Source organism: Adiantum capillus-veneris, chromosome 14, assembly GCF_014529385.1.
Source record: "Adiantum capillus-veneris isolate H3 chromosome 14, ASM1452938v2, whole genome shotgun sequence".
Taxonomy (NCBI): domain Eukaryota; kingdom Viridiplantae; phylum Streptophyta; class Polypodiopsida; order Polypodiales; family Pteridaceae; genus Adiantum; species Adiantum capillus-veneris.
The window spans coordinates 44,829,031-44,847,694 of record NC_140944.1 but is presented as its reverse complement, the minus strand read 5'-3'; positions in this window follow the sequence as shown (position 1 = coordinate 44,847,694).

Here is an 18,664-nt window from a genome sequence, read left to right as displayed (position 1 = left end):
CAGTTGGGTCCTCCTGAATATCAAATTCTCAAAAAATCCTCAACCATGGCTTCTTTTGACATATGTTCTTTGAAAAAATCAGCATGTCTCTTTTCAACTCAAAAGTCTTTATCCTTGTTGACTCACCTTTACCATAAGATTTTCCCCTTTTCTCCTCGTGTAACTGCATTGTTGATACCCAATCACTGCTTCTAGTAACAGTGAACTGTTACCTACCAAATACTTACGGTGCAGTAAAAAATATTTACCATGGGTAAAAAAAGTTACTGTACGTAAAAAGTGATTTGTATTTACCATGTAGGTGAAAAATATTTACTGTGGTAAAAAATATTTACTGTGGGTAAAAAAGTGAAAACAGAGTATGCTCTGCTGTGAGTCTACACGAACATCCTCGTGTAAATTTCACTAGAAATTCACACCTAGAATGGGCTATTCTGTAAGATATAGGTTGTAGGCATGCATAAGAGCTCGTTCCCACGTATCTTCTGTCCATGGCACTTTTTACTCTTTGGTGCTTGTGAAGTAGATTTTTCTTCTCTTTCGAGATCCCTTGGACTAGAGTATCCTCATCTCCCCAACAACTGACTGTGCCTTTATTGCATCTTCAGAAGGGGTCCTAAAAACCATTCATCAGGGATGATTAGTGACTATAGGACAACCTATGGTACATTGGGGGTGCATTTATGTGAATGGAGCAGAAAACATGATTTGGTCAGATTTTGACCGAAACGTCAAATTTCTCGTAAACTCGGCAAATGGAGTCCAAATCAAGAAATTTTTTAGCCTAAACCGCATCTCGCAAGAAGTTGGGAGAACATGTCAAATTTCATGAAAAGTGGTTCGGGGACCCCCATTATAAGAAATTCTCACTTCATTTTAAGCTCATTTCCACTATTGACTTTTGAGAGAGAGCTTCTGCCACCTAGAGGGAACGGAACTTCCAGCAGCTTCTATGACGCGCACAACTACTCGACAGGCTCTAGACATGATAGGTAGGCTCACCACCATGAGATTTTCGCGCATGGTTGTTGTTTTGTCGCGAAAACTAGCGTAGGGTTCGCACAGAAAGCGAGTAGTAGAGACCTACATGTGGTCACGACTACCTAACGGCTAACCCAAAAGCAATGAGACTTCATCGGAAGCTTACCCTAGCATAGGAGACCAGTCTTGGATGCCCAAAGGCAGTAGAAAACCATCGAGAAAAACCCTAATTCCTAGAGCCCCGCAAGAGGCCACCAAATGGGAAATCGGCGGAGAGGCGCCCAAATGCTACCAAAACTCATGGGTAGGAGCATCTCAACATGCTCGACTAGTCTATATAGCCCACATGGCCAAAAGGTGACCCGAAGCGGCACTAAACTTCAGAAACGACATCAGACACATAAAGCGTCAAATAGCTCTCGCGGCCAAACTGCATGTCCGTTTGCCACAAAACTTCACGAGCAGCTTTCCTAGACCATCAACAACCAAGTCCTATGGTGCTAGACCACCACAAGTCATCGAAGACATGTAAACGCAACCACGGGTGCTTCTAGAGCGAAAAATTGCCAAACGGAGCTCCGGTGAAGCCAAAGTCGACAAAAACCATATGGCAAGGATCCCCAAGGGATCGGGAAGCTATGGAGACCAACATCAAGAAATTTCATCGCCGAAAAGCACTCCAAAAGTCAGAAAACGGCTCGGAGGCTCTGAAATCCACACAGGGAGTTTCTTTCTATCTATTTGACTTTTTTGTTGAAATAGGGCTTAAAAGAGACTCGGGGGAACTAAGGGCAGGCACCAGTAGCAGTCACCATGAAAATTTCATCAAGAGACATCCTACGTGTAGGATGTCTCAAGGCCATTTATGGGCACCAACCCCAACATCTCTCATCACACAAAGTTTCTGAATAGCCTGTACATGCTAGCCACCAAGTTTCATCACATTTGGACAAAAATTGACCTCATGTGCACCAAAAAACACAAAGTTAGGGTATAGAGGCAATAATGGGCCATTGACCTACCAAAACTTGTCCAAATCACATGAAACTTGCACAATACATTCATGAGCACATTGCCAACCTATCTGTGTGGTCGATGTAAAAAATGATGAGATAGACATCCTATGCGTAGGATGTCTAAATGACATTTTTAGCCCACAGATGGTGTTTTTCAATTCCAGCTCTCTTCATAACACCTTCATGAGCTCATATATCAAGTTTCAAGCCATTCTCATCACTTTTGGCCCACAACACCTTAAAGATACACTTTTTGAGCCCAAAAACACTACACATGGTCTTACCAACACCAAATCTTGTCCAAATCAAAATCCAAGAACATGGCCATGTTCCACATGCCAAGAGCTACCCACAAAACAAATCTCAAGCCATTTTGATGAAAAAGACATCCTACGTGTATGATGTCTCCAGCATAATTTTGACCTTCTGTGCAAAAAATGACTTCATAGGGGCCATTACCATGGTTCAAGAAGCTCATATATCAAATTTCAATCTATTTGAATATCATTTTTCACTTGTTGTGGACATCCTACAAAAATTAAGAGCCTAAAGCCTGAATCTGCCCAGATATGCACTTTTTGATGCCCAAACCCAATTCCAATCATATAGCCATGTTGCACAGACCAAGGACCACCAGCATGTCAAGTTTCACCAAAAACTGATGAAAAAGACATCCTACACGTAGGATGTCTAAATGATAAAATTTGGCCAAAATTATATTGTGAGCACATGCAGGGTTTCCCAAGTTCCTTTTAAGTTTTATTTTCAATTTTCAAGTCATTTGGGTAGTTAAAACTCAGTTTCTCAGCTGATGTGGAAAAAACTCTAACTTCTGACTACTGAGTGCAACAGGATCTATGGCAGCCACAAAATCACCGGCAAAGAAGAAGAGGATGACCATAAAAGATTACTTGGAATAAGTAGATCCGTTTGTCATCCCAGAAGGAACTCTGAAGCCAACCATCACATGGATTCAGGAGGACTTGCTAGAGTCAAATGATATGAAGATCTACCAAGGCGTGTTCAAAGATACTGAAGGAAATGCAATAGAGCTACCCATGCTACCCTGGGAGCTCAATGAGTTTGTCAGAAGCAAGATGGCAGAGTACCTAGAGAAAATAGATCTCCATAACTATTTTGAAGCACTGCCAGCAGGAATTGACATAAAACGAGTGTGGGAATTTGTAACTACAACCAAAGAAGATGGAGTGGCCAGAGTTACTGATCTGCAGGGCAAGCCAGATACTATGATTGTAATCACAGAGAGAGTAGTGGCAGCAGCTCTAGACCTCTCCAACAAAGGGGATAGTGTGACAAAGAGAGAGATCAACCCTTTGTTGAACTAGAGGAAGACATTGCTCATTACAAGGATCAAGGTGAAGTCATTGTTTTTGGAGAGAGATGAAGTCAAGGTGTACTCAGACAAGAAAAAAAACTACACCTTCGAAGATATTGCAAACCCTAAAGTGGCGGTCATGAGCCAGCTTTATAACCAGTACTTCCATATGTGTACAAAGCGGTCACAAAAGTACAGAATGCCGCCTGGAGCAATCGCCACAACCTTCAACTGGGCAATGAAGAAGAGCAAGCCGAAGGTGATCAACTATGCTGCCTATATCCATGACAATCTAGTGAAGATGGGCAACAAGAACCCCACCTACATTGTGCCGGGTGAGTTGATAACGAAAGTGGTTTATGCGGCATTGCACGCCAAGGGAAGATGGCCTGACCCTCCATCACAGAATGACTGGCTAAGGCTCAAAGAAGATAAAGAAGAGGAACCGCCCAAAGCACCCAGAGTTGCCACACGATTGAAGCGCCGGTTAGAGACCGTGCAAGAGGAGCAGCCAGAGTTGAAGAAGGGAAAGAAGGAAACTGTACAAGTGCCGATCAAAGAGACAAAATCACAGAAAGCGGCACGTCTAGAGCAGCTAATGGAAAGCTTCAGAGCCGAAAGATCCCTCAACGGATATTTGAGCGAGCTATGGAAGCCATCACTAGAGGCCATGTCGGGGTCATTCCGAAGGGTGCACAGAGATAGGTTTGAAGATTACATCAAAAATTTTGAGATCCTAGATGCTACGATAGAAAGCATCCCTAACATCCCATTTTGAGAAGAAGAAGTGGATGAAGTACGACGGCAACTGCTAGAAGAGCAGGAAGGCCAGGAAAGAGATCGGAAGACCAAGGCGGACCGAGACTTCAAGAAGAAGCCACCAAATCCACCTTCAAGCCCGGAGTCCATCCCACCGCCATCACCACCTCCTCTTATCCTTCCACAAACCCAACAAAAGGAGGAGTTAGACAAATCTAATGATCAAGAAGATTCAAGGCAAGAGAAGAGCCAAGAGCAAGAGCAAAAGGAAGAATCCAAGCCCAAAGATGAGCAACCAGAGCAAGAGGAAATAAGGTTTAGCACATACCTTGATCTAATAGCTATAGGGTATTCAAGAGAAGAGGCAGCCACTGTGGAATTTGAGCTGCCAAGCACAAGGCCCAAGGAGCAGAAGCCGAGCATGCGGTTAGTGGAACTAAAAGAGACGGACACTGATACAGTGGACCTATAGCCACCTACCAATGGATGGAACATGGTGATGCACAAGCTAACCGGGCTCAGGGAAAAATCATTGGACACGGAGAGCGAGATTCCTAATCTCAAAAACACTGAAATTCTTATCAAATCTGAAGTTGAATCTCTCCAAAAACAAAGCCAAGGGCATATAGAGAAAGAAGCAGAGCTGCAAGCTAGTTTGGCCACGGCATTGCAAAGATGCCAGGAGATGGAACAAGAAAATCAGACAGCATCTCAAAGACTGCAAGGAGCTGAAGAGGAATACAGAAAACTCAGCAAGGCATTGATAGATGCAGAGAGGGAAAGGGACAACCTAACCCTACAACTTGCTGAAGAATCCAAGGAAGTGGAAACACTAAGAAATGCCAAGGAAAAGGTAGAGATAGAGAATGAGGCTAGCCAGGATGAGGTAATAGAGCTTAAAGATCAGATGAAATTCAAAGATCAAACCATCCAACGGCTACGGGCATCTCCTTCCACAGTCAGAGCTGCTAGCTCGACTCACACCACTTTGGAGACGGAGCTTTATGAAGAACAAATGAAAGAGCTCCAAAAGGAGTTAACCTTAGAGAAAAAGCAGAGGCTGATGATGGCCGAGGGGTCAGTGTTTTTGCAAACCCGCATGGAAGAAGAGCACAAGGCAATGAAGAATGAGCTAGAAACCATCAAGAGAAAGCTCAAAGAGGCAGAAAAAAGATAAATGCCAATCTAAACGACCTCCTCCTGAATATGGGAGAACAAGCTGAAGTAGAAAAGAAGACATTTCAGAAGCAAATAGAAGAGCTAAGAGGCCAGCAGCAAAACAGAAGAGCAGGCTAGCACCGGGCCAACAACCATGGAGGGAATAGACATAGAGAATGTGGTAGATCCAGTGGACACCAGCATGCAAGAGGAAATCCTTGTAGGACCCTCGCAAGAGCCACAAGATCTGACACAAGAAGAATAAGTGAAGCTGCAAACGACAATAGAAGCAGCAGTCAAAGACGCAGCAAACGAAGCCTTGTAATGGGAGCAGAGGGTCTTTAAATCAATGAATATTCAAAAGATAGATGCCAGCAACCTTTGGCGTGAATGGCTACAGCCCTCTCTGCCATATCCTCTGCTGAAATATGAAGCTGCCACAATCAACAAGCGGATCAGAGAGGAGCCAACAGTCCCAATGTATAACGCAGACATCTCCAAGCTTGAAGGGGTAAACTTGATAGTCGACTCTCAACCCAAGTGGAGAAAGGCATGGCTTACAAAGTATCCACAGTATGTGATCCATCTGGTAGAGGCACCTAAAGTCATAAGAGATAACCTAAGTTTCTGCCCTACCAAGGATGCGGATGTGGAAGGTCCATGAGGTATTGCAAAGAAGCCAACCTACTTGGCTAAATTACCCGAAGCTGCGAGGCTAGAAGACAGGCGAGAGAATAAGTGAGCAATACATGGTGAAAACCCTAACGGGCGCCATCAAATTGTTCACTTGCTCGCCTGACCTATCTTGCATCATGATGAGAAATATTTGTAAAACACTTTTGGCAGTCTTCGAGACATTCAAACCAGGCTAGGCGAAAGACAGTATCTTCTTCTTTCAAGACACATACAGATGTGCATACGATCTGTCTGGTCAGCCATCCCACGAGGTGATACATACATTGTATCAGAGGATCATGTTTTTACCATCTTATCACCTCCAGGCCTTTGAAGAAGCCTTCTACACCGGCTTCTTCACAATTAGCACTGATATATTCAGCCCACCGCTACTGGCTCAACATGCAAGATATGAGTCACTGCTCAAGATGAAAAGCCTACGATGAAGAAGCGGCTCAACAGCCATGTCGGGGACGACATAAACAAGCAGGGGGGGAGTGTTAGAAGCTTGACACACCCTACAGAAAACGATTGCTAGGCGGATTATTATTTTTTGTAATTCTTCATTTATTGAGAACGACATTTCACCTTTGTAAATATTGGGGCTTACAGAAGTTTCCAGATTGTATCCCAGTTTTGACATTTAGATTGAGTAGATGGTTAAATTGGAACATTAGGGTTTGAGATTGTAAGGTACCACTTTTTGACCTTAATGAAAAACCTTTTGTCATTTTTTAAAACGTGAAGTCTGTGAGTGAGCGTATTGTGTACGAGAGAGAGTGAGAGCTTCATCTTGACGCTACGCGCGCATTGTTGGTCGAAATCGAGTGCAGAGAAGTGTAGCGTGTTGCCCCCGACGAGAGCTACGCACCGATACCTACATTGCGGGCGTACGGTCCGGTTTTGAAGCTCCATCTATGAGCTTCATCTAGTGATTCGGTGAGCATACGTTATCCATTTTTGCATTTCAGCATATCCATGCGTTCGCATTGAGTAGAGCTACACATTAGGCACTTTAGTTTTTGGAAACGATGACCTGCAAATTTCGGCCAGACATCCTACGTGATTTTGTACTGAGTGTTTTGGGTTGGGATTTTGGTTCATGGACCTTAGGGAGAGCAACCTATTGGTGTTAGTAGGGTCTCCTTCAAGTTCTGTGGTGTTTCGAGACCGTTTGATGGGTATTTGGTCTTGGAAGAATTGTAGAAAACCTCTTCTTATGCACTCCTGAAGGCTCTAGCTTAGACATTGGGTAGAGACCTCTGTAGGAATTAGTCGAGAGTCGGTCGAGTGTAGATTGACACCCTATGCTTGCTTCCACGTGCCTGCGGGTTGAGCTTCGTCCTTAGCTGGCAAATCTTGTTAGGTGAGTTCTCACTGTGCTGACGTCTATCGCAGCGTATCCGTCCAACAATGGCAATGGTCTCCTTCCCCTCTCTACCTTACTAATCTATCTTCTCCATAGGTGAATTGTTCTTGTATGTGGCATTGCAGATGCTTTAGATGGGAGTCAAGGTTTCCACCAAATTGTGAGCTAGTTCTTGTCTTCACTACATCTTCTTCTACCACCTTTGACACTAACACCCTCAATAAATAACACTACCTATCTATCTTGGTATGGAACCTCCCTCAATAGACATCTCTCAAGATATTTCATAAATTGTAAGAAAGTATCTTTCACCTTCTCCGTCTGCTTAAAAGCATAAATCTGTGAAATAGTGCTATGCTTAATTTCTCATCTTGAAATTTCTTCTACAAATTTTGTCAGCAAGTTTCTATGGTAGCATATGCATCTTGATTTAATGATTGCAACCATCTCAAGGTTGTTACTTCCAATACAATTAAAATCCCTCAAATTGTGTGTGAAATTCATGCAGTTGTTCTTCCTTTACTAATTTATATAGAGATACATGTGCATGAGGGTTTCTAGATCCACCATACTTTTTGTTTACGGATATGGAAATATTCATTTTTCGTCGTTCACCCAAATATATTATCATTTGTGAATGTCTAATAAGGGCATCTCTCCCTATTTCCTGTGTTCTTAGAGGAGATCCTTATGAAGTCCTACTTAGCACACGGTCTATGAATTGATTCTCAAACTTTGGTCCTATTGATCTTATTATCGAAGTATATTCCACTATTTTTTTCATAGGATTGGTGTTTTTTCTCCTCTGGACAACTGTCATGGAGGTTTGTGTTTCCATTTATCGTGTAGGTTGGGTCCTTGAAACATGTGTGCACTCCCTTGGTTGATTAGACTTGGACCTACTGAGTGGGTTCATGCTTTTTCGAATGTAGTAGGAAGAGACTAGAGCTCCCATATGCAAATATTTCTCCAACTCTTCTTGTAGACTATCTTGTATTCTTGGCCATACTTGTCTATCAACAAGATTTGCACTCCTTGGATATCTAAGTACGTGAAATCATACAAGTTTTTATAGCCCAAAATTTCCCTAGGATTAAATTCTAAAAACCTTTGGAAATAGTTTTGACCGCTATTTACCAACGTATAAGGCCCATAAAGATGTAGTCTATCTCAACTCTCACAACCTTGTTGGTCATACTAAACCTTGAATTTTTCTTATGGATTAGAGAAGGTTTTGGTTTTGACTCTTTGTCTAACTTTGCTTTGGTACCCATCATGCCCTACTTATTGACTATTTAGGGATTGAAGACAATCCTATACTTAAATCCATCATCATTGAAGTATATGTCTCCAATATAGTCCATAGGCACTAAGTCCTTGAACTTGTTGGGTCTATCGTCCACCTTGATGCAATAACACTTCATTGAGTCTTTGTAGATGTTACCTCCTTGGTCATTGTCAAGAAAGAGTTGTAGTTGTATGAGTTTTATCTTAGGCTTGGCATTAGATGTTTTGATGACCTCATCTTCACTCTTAAAGCTCACATGGGTAGATCTTTTTAACATGATGTTGTAGGATTTATCACAAGAAGTATATGAGATAATTTCTTATAAAATGATATTTAATTGCTTGATAACCCCCTTGGTTCATACTCTCTAGAATGGAAATAGAGCTAACCACATCTCCTTGGATCAGACTTATAGATTGATAAAACCTTTGTGAGCTTAGAACCATGAAAATTTATACACCAAGAAATCAGTGCAAAATCCAAACATATTATCTATTTGCGGTTGTGATTGCCTTCTTCTTGGGAATACACTTCATCTAGATCTTTGAGTTGCAAGTGCAACCATACTTGTTCGACCATAGAAGATGGCACAAGAAGGGATGTGTATGATAGCAAGTGCATGGCAAAGGGTTGGAGCAGATATAGAGATCATGGGAAGACGGGTAGCAATGGATGTGTATGGCTAATGTGCTTTTGTAGACCAAAAGGGCTTCAGCCTGAGCCAGGTGGGATGGAAGGCAAAGAGGCTTGAAGTGCTAGTTTTTTGCTTTGGGATGTAGATCTTGAAGTGCTGAGAGAGCTGGTCCAAATGGCTCATCAAACATAGCTATGGATTGCAAGACCTGGCAGTTTGAATCTAGAGAGTGTTTTAGATTTGAGGGGGATAGGGCAGGTGATGATAGGTGGTCAAAGATGGTTTGAAGTGATGGATGTGTAGAGCTTGTATTGTAGAGCATGCTGTTCTTTTAAGATTGTCAATGTGAGCCAGGATGGAGAGATATGATCAATTGATATTTTGCCAGGGGTCGCGGTCCTGAGCCTGTTTGACTGCTTTGGAACTTGTTCCATTTGATTTTTTTTTAAATATCGTTAGGGTTTACAGGTGTGGTGGGTAGCATATGGGACTAATAGGAAGTGAGGGCTCTCCATGCTGAGTCTCAAGCACCAAGTTACAACTTGTCAAAGTTTGGTGTAGTTGATGACGATGTGATGCCAACTATTTTTTTGGTTTTGATCACATCGGTTGGAGCGATGGGGTCTTGAAGCCTTGGTCATAGAATCTTTGAGAAGAAAATAGCAAGAGGAGGAAATGGGGCAAAAAAGTGAACTCTTTTGGCAAGTCTTTTGTGAGATTTGGAGGCTATTGAGGGGGAGCTACTCCGAGCCTACCACGTGGCATCCTATTAGCCCATGTGTAATGTGGAGGGCCAAGCCCTTGGGCTATTTATCCAATAGCATAGCTATATGGAGGTATCAAATGGGGCGTGAGATATTGGAGCTCGTGGAGCCATGGCTTTCAGCTTTGCGGAATTGGTAAGTGATGGTGTTGGTGGATTTTGTAGACATAGACGGCACTGCTCGATGGCGTGTGTTAGATGATAGAGCAATGATGTGGTTGTGTAGGCAACTAGCTGGTGCCCGCTTGAGCTCAAAATTTTGAAGGAAGGGGGAATGCCCCGTTGGTGCTAGTGCTAGTGCTTGAGGAGCACGTGGTGCTTAGAGATAGAAAGAGAGAGGGTAGTTGACACGTGACTATAAGGGGAAAATTACCCATGCAAATATCTCCAAGTTAAGCCTACAAGTGTCAGATGCTCAGCCACTTTCCAAATAAATCCTATGAGGCTCTATAGAAACAAATTTTGTGCCCATTTGAGGGCCTTTTTTGCACTCAAGTTTTTTGCAAGAGCCGAGAAAATCCCGAGAGGCTATGACGACCCATCGTTTTGGTTGTAAGAAGATTGTGCTAAGCTAGAAAGCGTCAATTTCCCTTTTCTTGTGTCAGTTTCTCCCTCCCCCTCTCTCTTTTGTCGTGCTATGAGTGTGTTTCGGTGCATGCGAAGGTGTGTGCTTGACTATTGAGATTGATGGCTTTCATGAGTGAAAGTATTTCATGTATGCTATATTGATGATTGCATTGAGGAAGATTGACATGTGGTATGGTTAGTTGCAGAATCTTTACATGATCTAGGCAATGATGCCAACCCGTGAGTGGAATCATCTATATATGAATCAGTAATGAATTAGTATTGGTGGGTATGTTCTCGTGTGTTTCCAGGTATGTTTCCGTGTTTTTGTCCAGGATTAGTGTAGCATTCTGAAGACACTGATTTACCTAAACTCATGAGTCTCGGCACTCATCTCTGTCGCCCATGACCTGAGTATTGGTCATGCCGTGTCAGGCTCCACATCGTAGAAGCAATATTCTCTTCATCTTCAAGGGAGCGGGTGGATGGGTGGCCTGGTCGATCCTTAAATGTTCTGGGACTCTCCAATTTATTGTTTTCAAGTTTGATTTGAATTTATTCATGAACTCAGTTGTACAAGTTATATGGTTTTGTTATTAATGCATGCCTCATATAGGGGTTATGAATCAGCATCACTCCGTGTCAACACTCTCTTTCTCTTCTACTCTTCTCTCTCTCTCTCTCTCTCTCTCTCTCTCTCTCTCTCTCTCTCTCTCTCTCTCTCTCTCTCTCTCTCTCTCTCTCTCTCTCTCTCTCTCTCTCTCTCTCTCTCTCTCTCTCTCTCTCTCTCTCTCTCTCTCTCTCTCTCTCATCAGGATAGCACCAGGCACTAGGTATTCCTGAGTTAGTCCACTCCGACTATAGGGTGGGCATGGGAGACCCTTCCTTCTGGGTAGCCCAAGTTGTGGGCCAGATATAATGTCTATTTTTCTTTAAGGTATTAGAGGGCAACCAAAACTTTAGCTAGTCACTTTTACAAAACAATTAAAGGCTTATAGGAGGAAAAAAGTGGTTCATGTAGTCAAGCTAAACCCCACTGAGAAGCAAACCCCCCAAACCGTACCAGAATGATTGACTGAGTACGATGATGTCTGAACTGAATGAGTTACCACCTAATCACAAGCTCGATCATGATATTGAGCTTATTCCAAGATCCCATCCATAGACCCTACAAGATGTTCGTACTGGAGGCTACTGAGATTAAAGGACAACTTTCACACCTACCTGATCAAGGATTTATGCGTCCCAGTGTTTCACCTTGGAGCACACCTGTCATTTTCAACCTGTACACTCCACCTTTGTATTGATTACAAGGGGATTTTCCAAGTCACTGTAAAAAACAAGTATGGTATACCACGGATCAAAGAACTTTTAGACAGGTTATAAGGAGTGACCATCTTCTCAAAAAGTGATTTAAGTTCTGGATATTACCAAATTCACATAAAGGAAGAGGATATTCCCAAGACAAGATTTAACACTCAATTTGGTCATTATGAGTTTACGGTCATACCCTTTGGTCTCACAAATGCCTTCCCTACATTCAATAGGCTCATGACACTCGGTTGGTCATTATGGTCTCACAAATTCCCTCACCACATTCAATAGGCTCATAACACATATCTTTTGAGAACATCTAGAAGATTTTTTTCTTGTTTTCTTTGATGACATCCTAGTCTTTTCTAATAATGTTGAAGAACAAGAAGGGCATGTATGACATGTACTAGAACTTCTCCGTCAACACCAACTCTATGCTAAAAAGAGTATGTGTACCTTCTTCAACACCAACTCTATGCTAAGAAGAGTACGTGTACCTTCTTCAGAGAAAACGTTGAGTACCTTGGTTTCATAATCTCCAGAGAAGGTGTATCAACTGACTCTACAAAGATTGAAGCTATTGTAAATTGGCCTACACGGATTTCCATGGATCCAAGGATTTCTTGGACTCACAGGATGGTACTGCATATTCATCACATGAATTATGCAAAGATAGCCTCAACCATGAAAAATCTTCTTAAGAAAACCAAAAAGTTCTTATGGACTGAAGCAGCTCAGGCAAGCTTTGAGAAACTCAAGAAAGATTAGTAGCATTGGTACTACGATTGTAGGACTTTTCAAATACTTTTAGAATATCAACCGATGCTAGTGGACAAGTTATAGGTGATGTCCTAAGTCAAGAAGGGAAACCCATAGCCTATAAGTCACGTAAACTTTGACAACATTACTTGAATTATCCACCTCATGATCTTGAAATATTGGCAGTGGTTCACGCTCTAAAAATATGGTGACATTGTTTTTTAGGAAGAAGGTTTGAGCTACATATTGATCATAAGAGCTTGAGATGGTTATTTTCACAACCAAATTTAAATATGTGAAAACGTAGATGGATGGAAATCTTATGGGAGTATGATTTTGGTATTGAATATAAACCAGGAAGACAAAATGTTGTCGTAGATGCTCTCAGTAGAAAGAGTATAAGTGGTGAAATATTTGTTGTTGAGACACTATTACCTACAAAATATGGCCTGATGACCCATTTTTTCCAAGAATACAATCTCTCATGCTCTTAAAATCCCATACAGAACAACGAAGTAGTACTATTGAAGGATTTACTATGGATAATAATAGTATGTACTACAAGAATCGGCTATGTATCCCCAATGATAAGGAATACAAGATTCAATTTTTGCATGAGGCTCATAACATCCCAATTGCAGGAGGGCCTTGGGTACATTAAGTTTTACTCATATTTGCAAGAAAGCTTCTTTTGGCCAGGTATGAAGCGTGATATTTTGAATTATTTAACCAATTGTCTTACTTGTCAGAAGAATAAATCTGAACGATTAGAAATCACACCCGTTAGATTCCAAATTCACCTCAAATTTTTGGAGAGCACTATTCAAAGCTACAGGGACACAGCTAGCCTTTGGTACGGCTTACCATCCCCAAACAGATGGCCAAACTGAGAGAACCAACCAATTCATTGAAGATATTCTTTGAGCATACTATATGAGGAAACCCAATAAATAGACCAGGTATTTATATCTCATTGAGTTTGCTTACAATTATTCATTCCAATGTATGATAGGAATGTCTCCCTTCAAAGCACTATATGGACAAGAGTGTTTGACACCCTTGAAATGGACGGACCCCTTTATTCAAGTTGAAGCTTCCAAGGAAATGCTAGATGAACTACAACCCCAGACATAACCTCATTCAAGAGGAAATTAAGACTGTTCAAGATCGACAGGAGAGTTATGTAGACTTGAGAGGAGTAATGAATTTTTAAGGAAGGATATATGGTTTTCTCCACGTAAAACCAAGATGCAAATCACCATCTTTGAGAAAGTACAAAAAGCTAAGTGCTAGGTTTTGTGATCGTTCCCTATTACGAAGGTGATCAATGACCAAACTTATGAGCTAAGGCTTCCAACACATTTAAAAGTGCATAATGTATTCTATGTAAGCCTCTTAAAACCATACGTAGCAGATCACACACACATCCTAGATGATTTTCATCTCCTTACAACAAAGGACAATACTTTTGATGTCCAACTAGAATAGATCTTACAATCAAGAGACAAAACACTCAAAAAATCGCTCCATTAGGGAACACCTCATCAAATGGACAAGTTATCCTCGAGAAGATGTCACTTGGGAATGTGAAGATAATCTTCTCATTGATTACCCCACCTTCTTCTCAAGGTGAGGACACCTCAAATTCTGCAATTGTGGGAGGATGTAGATCCATGAATTTTCAAAAAATGAATAAATAAATATATTCAAAAAACTAATAATTAAACTATCCATCTAGTTGGTTTTGAAGAGTGATACAATTTTATTATTATTATTGTTGTTGTTGTATAAATTTTATCATCTTTTAAGATCATGAGTTTTTTTTATTTTTAAAACAATGTGCTAAAAAAAATTAAAAATCGCCTTTCGCTATTGAGAAGACACGCATAAATCGTAACTGCTCAAAAATAAAAATATGTTATGGGACATTCGGCGGGACAAATTAACCAACATAAGGAGCCCGAGTATTACGAGTGATGAACCAAATAGGTTGCGAGAAGCTAGGACTACGCGAGAAAGGAAGACATACACTCAGACTATGAACATGAACTCTAAATATCATGAGGAATTAGACCGCGCAATAACTCAAGAGAACATTGTTGGGTTTGTGGAGACTACTACAAAAGGAGGAGGCCAAAAACTAGCGCTCGGAAATGGGAAGAGAAATTTTGGGAGAGCTATAGAGAATCATATAGAGACAGGAAAGGCTCTACAAAGAGAGGTAAGCATAGAGAGCTTCTTGCAAGGCTTCTACTTGACTTCTCCCATCTTCTTTCTCGTCGTGAGACAAGTAATCTCTCGGAAAGGCCATCGTAGGTAGTCATCATCTTCTTCCTGGGAGTACTCTTCTTCACTACTCAGAGAAGGTATGTGAGATACACAACCTTGCCGTTCCTGATTGTTTCATAAAGAAACTGAGTTATAGTGAATTATTTTTTGTGTTCATCTCCTTTGAAAGAGAAATGTGTGCGCGATTCTTTCGTCTCCTCTTACGCAAAGAGCATACATCTACGCCAGAGGTAATCATAAGCTTTCTCTTCCAACTTTATTCTCATAATTATTCTATCATAATGTGGTTTAACTAATGATTTATGGTTGATTGCGTATAAGGAATTATGGCTTGCGTGTGGGAAGGATCAAGGTAAGAAGATGTTCAAAACTGAAATTATGGATAAATGATAAAACATCTTTGATAAATTAAAAATAGCTCCTATCACATACCTCGGATGAAAGTTCTATACGTGATAGGATGACCAAAATTTTTCCCTTTTTGACTTGGTGTCTCATGACTGTAGGCTGATTCTACACCGATTTTGAGTTATTTCGAATTTTTGGAGGAGTAGGAGAAAGGGAAAACTGCTTTTTATGGATAACCTAGTAGTTTATCTTATTGGAATATGGTGAAACTTATTAGCTCACAAGAATAAGATAATTAGAAAAGGTATACATGTTCAAAATCAAATTTTGATGTATAGAGATACGAATTATAAATGTTTGTCAGTTTTGCATGCTAGTTTGGTGTTTTCTGATGCATGGGGGTATAACCACTTAAACTTATCCAAATTTGATTTCGTTTGTTGGAGCACAATCAAGGTACTATTTGGATGAGTTGAATTATGCTTTCAAAATCATTTTTTGATGTTCCAAGATAGATAACATTGTATGCCAAGTCCATAGGTTTTCATCTGCGTTTTCTTTCCTTGCATGCATGCTACGGAGAGAACTGGAGTCCTAATTTGATTATTATTGTTGATATAAGGTTATGGTACCAATTTGAATTGATTTAGAGAATTTTTTTCTATGTTTAGATATAGTTTAGACTGTGTATGGCCCGAACATGCGGACATGCAAGCTCATCACATCTTGACGATGGAGAATACATTGTGATGTTTGCTTGCTGCCTAATCATAATTGCAAGGGAGATAACTTGATTCCTTGATGGTAAGGAGGCATCATATAATGTTTTGGTTGAATTTTGTAATGAACTATTGAGATTGATGGCTTTCATGAGTAAAAGTATTTCATGTATGGTGTATTGATGACTGCATTGAGGAGGATGGACATGTGGTATGGTTACTTGCAACATCTTTATACGGTCTAGGTGACGATGCCAACCAGTGTGAGATGGAACATCTATATATGAGTTGATAATGAATAAGTATTGTCGGGTATGTTCTCGTGTGTTTCCAAGTATGTTCTCGTGTTTTTGTCCATGATCAATTTATCGCCACTGATCTGCCACTGGTGGGTATAAGATCCTTTCAAAACTTGGTCTTGTGAAGGTGTTTGCAGTGGCGCATGGCGTGAGTGTTGGTCATGCGGTGTCGGGCCCCACATCGTAGAAGCATGATTCTCTTAGTCCATAGGGGAGCGGGTGGATGGGTGACCCGATTGATCCTTAAATGGTGCAAGGCTCTCCAGTTTTTTGTTTTCAAGTTTGATTTGAAATTAAATATGAGCTGAGTTGTACAAGTTATATGGTTTTGTTATTCATGCATGCCTCATATAGGGGTTATGACTCATTATTACTCCATGTCGACACTCTCTTTCTCTTTTGGAATTAGGGTGAGATACTACTACGAGGGAGAAGAAAGAAACACGCCCCTACCTATGGAATACAAAGGAGTAAAGACGGTTGTGATATTAAATAGTGGGGCTTGAATTTCCATAGCAACCAAGGGGATGTGGAAAAAATGGGGAAATCCTCCTCTAAGGAAAACCCAAATAAAACTACAATTAGCAAATGGATACATGGAGAGGCCAATAGGAATGCTAGAACAAATCCTTGTATCCTCTTGTAGCATTGTGTATGAGCACACCTTTGCTATAATGAAATCTGACAAGAGAAGCACCTTTGATATCATATTGGGTAGACCATTCATGCACTTGGGGGATTCACCATGGAAAACTTTTGGTACCACATAAGTGCAGGGGAGGGGGGTTCTTTACCAAGTTACATAAGCGTATAAGTTAAGGGCAGGCCCCTAATAATGTATCTCCAAAGCTTAAAAATCAGGGAGAGGAATATCATATTTATGGGGGGGGACCTGACTAGGGTTGATTACTTGTAATAAAGACTGGTCACCAGTATGCACTAGAAATTTCATGTCACACATCAAATTTTTCATCAAGCCGGTCATAGATAAGGGCTAATTTGGAGTAGGTGAAGGTTTGATTTACACCAACTTTGGATGGGTCAAAATTGGATAAGTAGCTAGAGTGCAGGCTGATCGAGCACATAGATTGAAAGTTAAACTACTAGCGGATCGCCGTGACAGATGTCTGCAGCATAGTTTTTTTGTACTAACAATGTCAATATGCAAGGAAGCGACTTTGGATGGGGAATGGATAGTTAATGAGAGTGTCAATCTCACCAAAGTAAACTCAGAGGGCTACTCATACTACGACAAAAGCAAATCAACCACTTCCTAGTCAGAAAATCAGTCTATGTCACCTCACCGCTCTAGGTTATCACGCCTTTTTGGCATCCAAACAAATTCAAAATGCAACGAAACTTAAGGAGAGGTGTTACAACACCTAAGGGTACAATCCTACCAAGTTTTGCAACCATCAAGGAAGGTACATAAAACCCGATCCATCATAAAAAATGCGCAGAGAATTGAGACATAACTACACGGAAAGGTTCCCCTTAATCATAGAAACACTTACCCAAGGTCAAAACATCAAGAAACAACCATTTAAGACCTCAAATCAATGCATTTAGCTCACAAACAATATGTCGCAAACCATAGCAGAATCGAAAATGATTACACTTAGATTGTAGAGCAAACACAAGGTACTATTTGGAATTGTATTCTGATTACCAGACAAGGAGAAAAGCGGATTACAAATTGTAGCAGCAAGAAGCTCTCACAATCGATGTCCAATCTTCTTCAAGCTAATGATAATGTGTTAGTCAAAACTAAGGGTTTTGACTTAAGAGCTAAGGGGACCTTCCCATGGCCATTCAGCCACTTACAAGGGGTGTAGACTCAAAGAGGTTAAGAGGGCATGACAAAATATATTACAATTGGGAATCCTTATTAGCATAATTACACCGCTTCTTTTGAAAAAATGAGCGAGTACAACAAGGTTTGGTGTACATCCGCCTTTTACGTGTCAGTACCAAACATTCCCCCCTTCCTATTCATTGCACTCCTTGTGCAATCTGTCTTTGACTGTCTTCTAGTAGTTGATCGGTCGCATTTCTAGTGTCCTAGTGAGGTGCCTGAGTTTTTGTGCCCTTGCCTTTATCTCCACTTTTGTCGCTAGCTCTCTGAAGGGATTATTGCTAAGAGTGCTCTGATAGGCTATGTGTTGGGCTCGCAGATCTTTGGTCATGGGATTAAATATAGAGCAGTCGACCTCAAATAATCCTGTCATGAATGCCTCCACGAAGGTCTGCATGTAGTGTGAGGGCAGAAGCATGACTCTCGCATAGAATCCCATGATGACATTTTTTCTTGGGATTTTTGTCCCCATATTCCAGCAGTGCCCTCTTGTGCCTTCCACAAAAACCTTCTAGGGATGCTCCGCTGCCTCTAT